Genomic DNA, 8,299 nt, shown 5'->3' with positions numbered 1-8,299 from the left:
TTGTGAGAAAATATTTTTGAAAATCAGCTAAGTATAAAAAGCCCTTTACAAAATTAATCGAGTATTGCTTTCAATTCAATCGAGTATTGAAGTGATTCAATCGACTATTGACAAGTTCCTACTCGAGTATGCTATTCCAAAATCTATATTTCTTAAAGCCACAATCGAGTATGACACTTTCTATAATCGAGTATTAATCCTTTAGCACCAGAGTATGCTTTGGAGATTAATCAAGTATTTCTATAGTTTTAAAATTTGAGCATATATTGAATTGAGTAAAGCCCAAATTTCAATTGACTAATGTACTTGAATTAATCGAGTATCTATATGTGTTAGTCGAATGTTTTACCCATCTCTTATTTTTCAGCCACATCGCTATCCTCGCCAACAACACGACCTTAGGTTCCAAGCAAGGTGTTTGCATTATTAGCAACTGAAGTGGAATGAGGGAATGAGATAGTGGAAGGTATACTTTCCTTATACAACTTTGATGTTCGTGTTCTATTTGATATAGGTTCTACGCATTCTTTGATAACACCACGTGTCTTGCATTTAGTTCTTGTTGCTTGTAATCCTTTGCCATATGTTATTTCTGTCACAACACCGGGCGATATCAAGTTGCTTGGGAGTGAAGTGGTGTGGGATTGTGAGATTGTGGTTCATGATCGGGTTTTTCTAGGGGATCTTGTGGTGCTAGCCATCTAGGATTTTGACCTTTTGTTAAGGATGGACTGGTTATCTCGGCACTATGCCAAGGTAGATTGTCAGCGAAAGATAATCACTTTTGAGCATTCGCATCAACCAGTTATTGTATACTGGATGTAATACCCGGTATTACATGGTGTTGAAAATAAATAATTTTTGATTTTTTGAAAGGACCTCAGGTGGTCCGGGAAGCCCAAGGGTCAATATCGATAAATTAATTAATAAAATTGCCGAATTGGCGGCTGGGAGTGCCTCGAGACTTGGATGTCCAGGGAAGAGGGTAAGGGATTGGTGAGCGTCTCGAGATGAGGATAGTGACGCTGGAAGCGGTCCGACTGGGAATAATTTTTGGAATAAATTCGGTATAAGTTCGAGTGGGTACTAATACTGAATAGTCGTAGGGGACCTCCTGGAAGCTGAGGGGACCCTAGGGGTGGTCTGATTTTGCGAGTAAGGCAGCTCTGAGGCATTTTTGAGTGGAATGAAGGTCCCGTATAGGCGCATGGATGAAATCGACATTTTCGAGTAAAAGTCGATTATTAATTTTGGAAAAATTAATATTTTGAGTGCCTTAAGAGCAATTAAATAAAGGCTTGGAGGATTTAAATGTGTTATAAAATTCCTAAGTGGAATTAATAAGAGTTGGAGGGGCTTATATGTAATTAGAATATATATATATATATATGTACATATATATAAGGAGGCGTGTAAGCTTGGAGGCCAAGCTTCTAACAGTGCCTCGGCCTAATTCTCTGAAAATCAAAACAGAGAGCTGAGGAGAGTGAGCGATCGGGAGAGAGCATAGCCAGGTGAGGCTTCGCGCAAGAGAGAGATCGAGAGAAGGAGAGAGATTGAGTGAGAGCTTGAAGCCCAACCGGCCATGGCAGCGGCTGCCATGGCCGACGATGAAAAGAAGCAGCCAAGGCGGTTCTGCATCGTGCAAGTGTGACCGATCGATGGCTAGCGGCGGCTAGAAGATGTTAGAGGTGGCAACGAGCGGCGTTAGAGGCCGTCTTGGCCGACCGACGATGCTAGTTTCAGCTGGAGCAGGGGAGGTCGGTCATGGCGGTTACAGCGGCTGAGGTGCGCGAAGAGGCTGGAAGGAGGCCGGGAGAAGCTGGAGCGTTGAATGGCGGTGGTCCCGGTAGCTTCAAGAAGCTCTAGCGGCGGCGTGGGAAGCTTCAGTGGCCGGCCATGGCTTCTGGTTATAGCGATGGCAGGGGACACCGGCTGGAGACGCTCGCGTGGATGGTGGTTCGCGGTGGAGGCTAGCATCGGCGGTGGTTGCGGTGCAGCCAGCAATGGCCGACGACAACAGCATGGCCGCTAGCAGCGATGGCAGTCAGTCGTAGGTGCGCGGGGGAGGGCGCTGTGCGCGCCATGGAAGAAGAAGAACAGTGGAGGTGAAGAAGAAAGGAGAAAAGAAAATAAAAGAAAAGAAAAATAAAAGAAAAGAAAATAATGAAAAATGAGAAAAATAAGGGAAAAATAGCTAGAAAATCCCAAAAAAATGGGGGAAAAGTCTAGAAAGTATTTTGGGGCTCAATGAGCGTGCTAGAAGCTCAAAAATGGGGTTTTGATCACAAGGTGGCCTCCCATGAGGCATTGCCGGGTTGGGCATTTTTTTGAATTTGTCCTCCAGTTTGGTTAAGGTAATTAATTAAATTTCTTTTCGAGTTAATTTCCCTTATTTGAGATGCTGAATTGTGTAGTATTGATTGGATTGAACCCTCGGGTGGGGTTGTTTGGAAATTATTAAACGGCCGATGTATGCCGTGGTTGGTTGTTTGGAGATAGTGTTGATGGTGATTTTGCGATGTGTGGGGAAATTGAGGGCATTGGGTTAATGCCGGATGTTAATGGGATGAGTTTTTGTGTGTTTGCCTCTAGGTTCGACCGAGAAAGTAGTGATCCTAGAAGAGCTCGGAGTTCGGGCTAGCGTTCTCGTCGAGGCAGGAATGAGGCTTCGAGCTAGGTAAGGGACGACCCCATGTGGAGGTGGCCTTGCAAGTTGGTAAATGTGTTTGATAATGTTTTTATGTTGCATTGGCATGTAGTGGTTATATCTTGTGTGATGCAAGAACTAGTGGACCTGTGGCCATATGGAGGACTAGTGTGGTGGGGGCTGATAGGTTGATGCCTCAAACCTTAATGGGTTGTGAGGATGAGTGGACCTAGCCTCATTTGCATGCATTTGGCATACATAAACATGATTATATTCATATTTACATGCATTGCACCCTTACTGAGTTTTTATGACTCATGAGGTTTTACCTCATGTGTAGATGTTGCAAGTCCAAATGCAAGCAGGGATGACGCTGGGAGGCTGTTGTGGTAACTAACAGTGTCGCCTGAATTGGGTATTTTATTATCGCTTGTATGTAGCCGGGTGGCATTGTGTATGTATACCCTTGTGAGTAAATGTCTGTGTTATTGAGCTTAAATGTATTTAATTGTTGTAATCATCATAGTGTGATAGATGATTGTGAGATTGCTTGTTGAATGTGGCATAGTCGGTAAAGCCAAGTTTCGGACCGAGTCAAGATCAGCAAGGTATGTTCTCATAAATCCCCAATACTCAGCGAAGTGTTTGTATGCTAGCTTTGTGCCTAGGTCACCTCTGGCTTGCTATGGGGTGAGCTGAAGAGAGGTGAAGCTCACTTGGGTTTCGGGTCTTGGTCCGCTGGATTTTTCTTATTTGAGTTGGGACCGATTCCTGAGTGGAGCGAAGGGAAGGACGAAGCCTAGTTCCCACCTAGGGCGTTTCCTGTTGAAATATAGTCCAACCCTTCAGTTGTGGTTTGTTAGGTGAGTAATCCGGTCGATTATTTACCGGTGGCGCCGTAAGTGGGAGCGGGTCGTTACACTGGGGAGTTAAGATGGTGGTGGAAACACCTATGATTTCAGTGATGCCAGTAGGAAAGTTAATCTGATGGGGGTGTGAAGCATACCTTGCCTTTGTGGTAGTTATTTCTAGCGAGAAGGAGTTGGTTGATCTTCCTATTATCCAAGATTTACCATGATGTGTTTCCGGAGGAGTTACTAAGTTTACCACCTCGTAGGGAGATTGACTTCAATATTGAGTTACTGCTAGGCACTCAACCTGTTTCCAAGACTCCTTACCGTATGGCTACTAATGAATTGAAGGAGTTGAAAGTGAAAATGTAGGATCTTCTAGATAAGGGTTTCATATGGCTTAGTACGTCACCGTGGGGAGTGCCGATGCTATTCGTGCATAAGAAGGATGATTCCATGCGGCTATGTATTGACTTCAGACAACTTAACTAGGTGACGGTGAAGAACAAATATCCTTTGCCTCGTGTGGAAGATTTGCTAGACCAACTTCTAAGAGCCTCGGTGTTTTATGGCCGGGGTACCATCAGGTACATGTGAAAGATGAGGATATCTCAAAGACGACATTTTGCACGAGACACGGGCATTATGAGTTTGTAGTCATGCCATTTGGGTTGACTAATGCACCAGCAACATTCATGGATTTGATGAACAGGGTATTCAGGGAATATTTGGACAGCATCGTCATTGTCTTCATTGATGACATCCTGGTTTATTCACCTAGCCCGTCGAGTCATGAGGATCATTTGAGGTTAGTGTTGCAAAGACTCCGGGAAGAGCAGTTGTATGCCAAGTTCTCTAAATGTGAATTCTCGTAGACTTAGGTAGTATTTTTAGGTCACGTAGTTTTTGGCGAGGGCATAGCTGTGGATCCTGAGAAAATTAAAGCCACGTTAGATTGGCCGAAGCCTACTACTATGACAGAGGTTCGGAGTTTTCTGGATCTTGCTAGATATTATCGAAGCTTCATTGAGGGGTTTGCTCGTTTGGCCTCTCCTATGACTAAGTTGACACATAAGGAAGTTAGTTTCATTCGAGATGATGCCTATGAGAGTTGTTTTTAGGAGTTGAAACAACGGTTGACTTCAACACCTGTGTTAGCCATACCCAGGAGTGGTGAGTTATTTACAGTTTATAGTGATGCCTCGTATATAAGTATGGGTTGTGTTTTGATCCAAAGTGGACAAGTTAATGCTTATGCCTCTAGGTAATTGAAGAAATATGAGGTGAATTATCCTACTCGTGACTTGGAGCTTGTTACAGTGGTATTTTCTTTAAAGATTTGGTGTCACTATCTTTATGGAGAGAAAGTACAGATATTCACTAATCATAAGAGTTTGAAGTATTTTTTTTCCTAAAAAGAGATGAACATGAGACAACGTCATTGGTTGTAGTTGATAAAGGATTACGACTGTGAGATTCTGTATTATCCATGTAACACCCCCAATTTTTCAAGCGTGTTATAACTTAGGATTTCAGGAATTCTTTTTTTTTTTTTTTTTACACCCCATCCACTAATGTACAACATATAATTCCTTAAAATCCCAATTTTACCTTCTCAGCCTATCAAACCCTACAATCAAATAGCTAAGACATGTGTTATAATTACAAATGCGAAAGCTAGATCGAACTTGATATGGTACATAACCATAACGCTTTATTTATCATATGAGAAACCGTTCAAGACATCTACAAAACGAATTACGTGGATATCATCTCTCGAAAACAATAACCGAACATCTCAAACATAACCAAAAACATATTAAGGTTTGCATAGGTTTCGTACATAAGTAAAGACATACTACAACAGGCTACATTCAGTAAAATAAACTAATTCTTCAGCTATCTTCTTTCCCTTAGAGTCGCTTGTCGAACCTAAAACATTTGAATATTCTAGAAACACAGTCCAATTAAAAGATGAATCTTCTAGTTAAAACTCCAAAACAGTTTATATACATGCATGAACAAATATAAAATGTAACACCCCACCTCGCCAGGCGTGGAATTATAAGGGATTTACTGGGATTTTTTTTTCAAAAAAAAGTTCAACACACACTGTGTCTCAAAAAACAATCTTCATATGCTCACAAAAATCCCAGAACCCCAGTCTTGCCTACCTAACTAACAAGTTTAATAGACTTAAGCTAAGTAAGACATATCATATGTAGCGGAAATAACAAGACCAAATATCATAGATTACCACAATCGTTCAAACATTTTGTTCTCCCAAAACAAATAAGAATTACATAACTTCAAACTAAAAATTAGTGACTATCTCTCTCATCCTTTATCGGCCCTCATCTAGTCATGTCGTCGTCCTTGCTGCAATTCCCGTTTGGAACATTTGAATATTCCAGGGGCATAACCTAAATTAGATGATGAAAACATCTAAGTGATGGTACAACACAGTTCTATAAAATGTATGTATGATCATGAGCATGGCATAAACAAATAAACATGTCAACCTAGAGAAAACACCTCAACATACTCAATCCCTGGGGTGCATATCGATGGTCACCCGTTGAAACCTATTCCATAGCTCTAGCAGGATTAATGTAGCGATATCCTCAGGAAGACCCCACCCCATTTTGCCAAATATTATGACAATGACATGGTCCCAACATATCAATGCCGTGAAAACCACATGCCATGCATTTTTAAAAAACATACTCAGTTGATGCATTATGTATAGAATATAATATGCTCAATATGTTGTTGGATCAATAAATTTAGCGAAGCACTCACAAGGCATAATTCAAGGTTTGGAGGGTAAAATCGCTCACTAACCAACCACGGACCACAAGTTTGGAGGGTAAAACCACTTACGAACCAACCATGAGACACCAAATCATTTATAATAAACTGAAACCAAGTGCTAGAACGAACCCCTTACCTTAACACGATTTATGCTGAAACCTTAAAATTTGTGCTAACACTAAATGTCATGAAATCCTCGAGCTTGATGACCAAATCACTTCCTGACCAACGTCGTATCCAAGAAAATCAATATTTCTATATTTTTCCCATTTTTTTCTCTATTTTCCTTAGACTCTCATTCTTCAAAATTTCACAATAAATATCTATCATCTATTTTCTTCAAATATTTTTCCTTAGATATTCCTAAAATAATTTTCTAAAAATTATAAAATTAATTTATGAAAAATCTTGTACCTCATGCGCCCTCATGCGCCAAATGCATGGACTGAGGGTTAAGTCCTCGCGTGTAGCTCACGCGCCCTGTCTTCTCTGGTTCCGGTCATCGGTGATAGCTCTGTTGACTGATTTGATCCCACCACCTTGTAGCCCTTCTAAATTCAATCCTAGGGATACCTCGAGTTGCCCAAAACCACCACCAAAAAAGCCTTAAAAAAATAGTTATAGGGTCAACTCCGGCAAATCCCGATTTTTCAATGAGGCTTCTGAAACCTGTTAAAACCTATACTAAACCCTCCCAAATTCTCCAGAAACACTCCCCAGAATTCAAGGAACAAAAGCCCCTTATTAAGAACGCTCGATTCTCATTAAAACAACATGAATTTGAAGCAAAAGTTTATTAAAACCCTCGGCCTCGAACCCTCTATTTATTGCTAATTCTCGGTCACTAACCTCCAAATCCATAGCTTACTCACCCCCAAAGGACTAGATCTAGCTACTATATAACACCCCCTCTCCTAGAACTGCCCGAGAAGAGGTGCTACGGGGAAAATAAAATAAACTAACTGATAATCTGAAATCTGATACCATAAATGAATATCTCAATCAACTGAAATAAAAACTTTGAGTCAATACAAAGTGAAAAGCATAAACTCTTACTAAGGGACAGTCCCTCAACTGAAATGTAAAATAGATCTAAACTAACAAAACACTACAAAACTCAACAAATTCCCAGACATCTTTTATCTTGAGCGGCTCCACGTACACACACTATAGACCACTGCTGTTAGGCCCCACTTTTGGTACTCCCTCGCTAGGACCTAGAGGGGTGAAGAGTACAAGGTGAGCTACAAAGCTCAACAAGTAATAAGTTAGAAAGAATAACTAAATTTGAATCGAAGAATATCGATACTGATAAATACTTATTGAACTTGTACTGAGTATAATCACTGTCTGTTTGCATTCATAAAAATGTAATGCACATAAACTGTAAACTAAATGCAGGTATGTAACTTTGGCTCATAGGTCCACATAATCTGATAAAACATACCTAACTGATCTAAATCCTGTAAACAGAAAAAAATTGTAAGCACATACTGTGGGAAATATGCCCCTAGCCCCCTGGTTGCCACCAAGCGAGCAACTCATAAACTGAGCTAAAACTGGTGGGATCCCCGCGGACAAGCCGTCTGGTGCATATAATGCAATGCTATGCTCATATACATGTTGGCACACGATATGTAGTGCTTCATATAAAGTCATGCTAAATGCTCATACCACAATGTATGCACATAATCTCACAGAATAATGCTGAACATGATATGATCTTCATCTATATTTTGGAATACAAAGATTTTATGAATTATGATTTATGGTATAGGCATGATTAACTTGTTACATTCTGGCATATAAACTCATTACTTGAAGTTATTAAATAATTTAACTTAATTAAAACTTGAATTAAACTATTCTTGAAGTTCAATTAGATTTCTGGAAAAGCCATCCGGATATCAGAAAGGATATCCGGATATGATGAAAGACATCCAGATATGAAGAAGGCTCATCCGAATACACTAATGCTCAAATA

Source organism: Diospyros lotus, chromosome 10 (assembly GCF_014633365.1).
Source record: "Diospyros lotus cultivar Yz01 chromosome 10, ASM1463336v1, whole genome shotgun sequence".
NCBI lineage: Eukaryota > Viridiplantae > Streptophyta > Magnoliopsida > Ericales > Ebenaceae > Diospyros > Diospyros lotus.
This window is presented reverse-complemented; position numbering follows the sequence as displayed.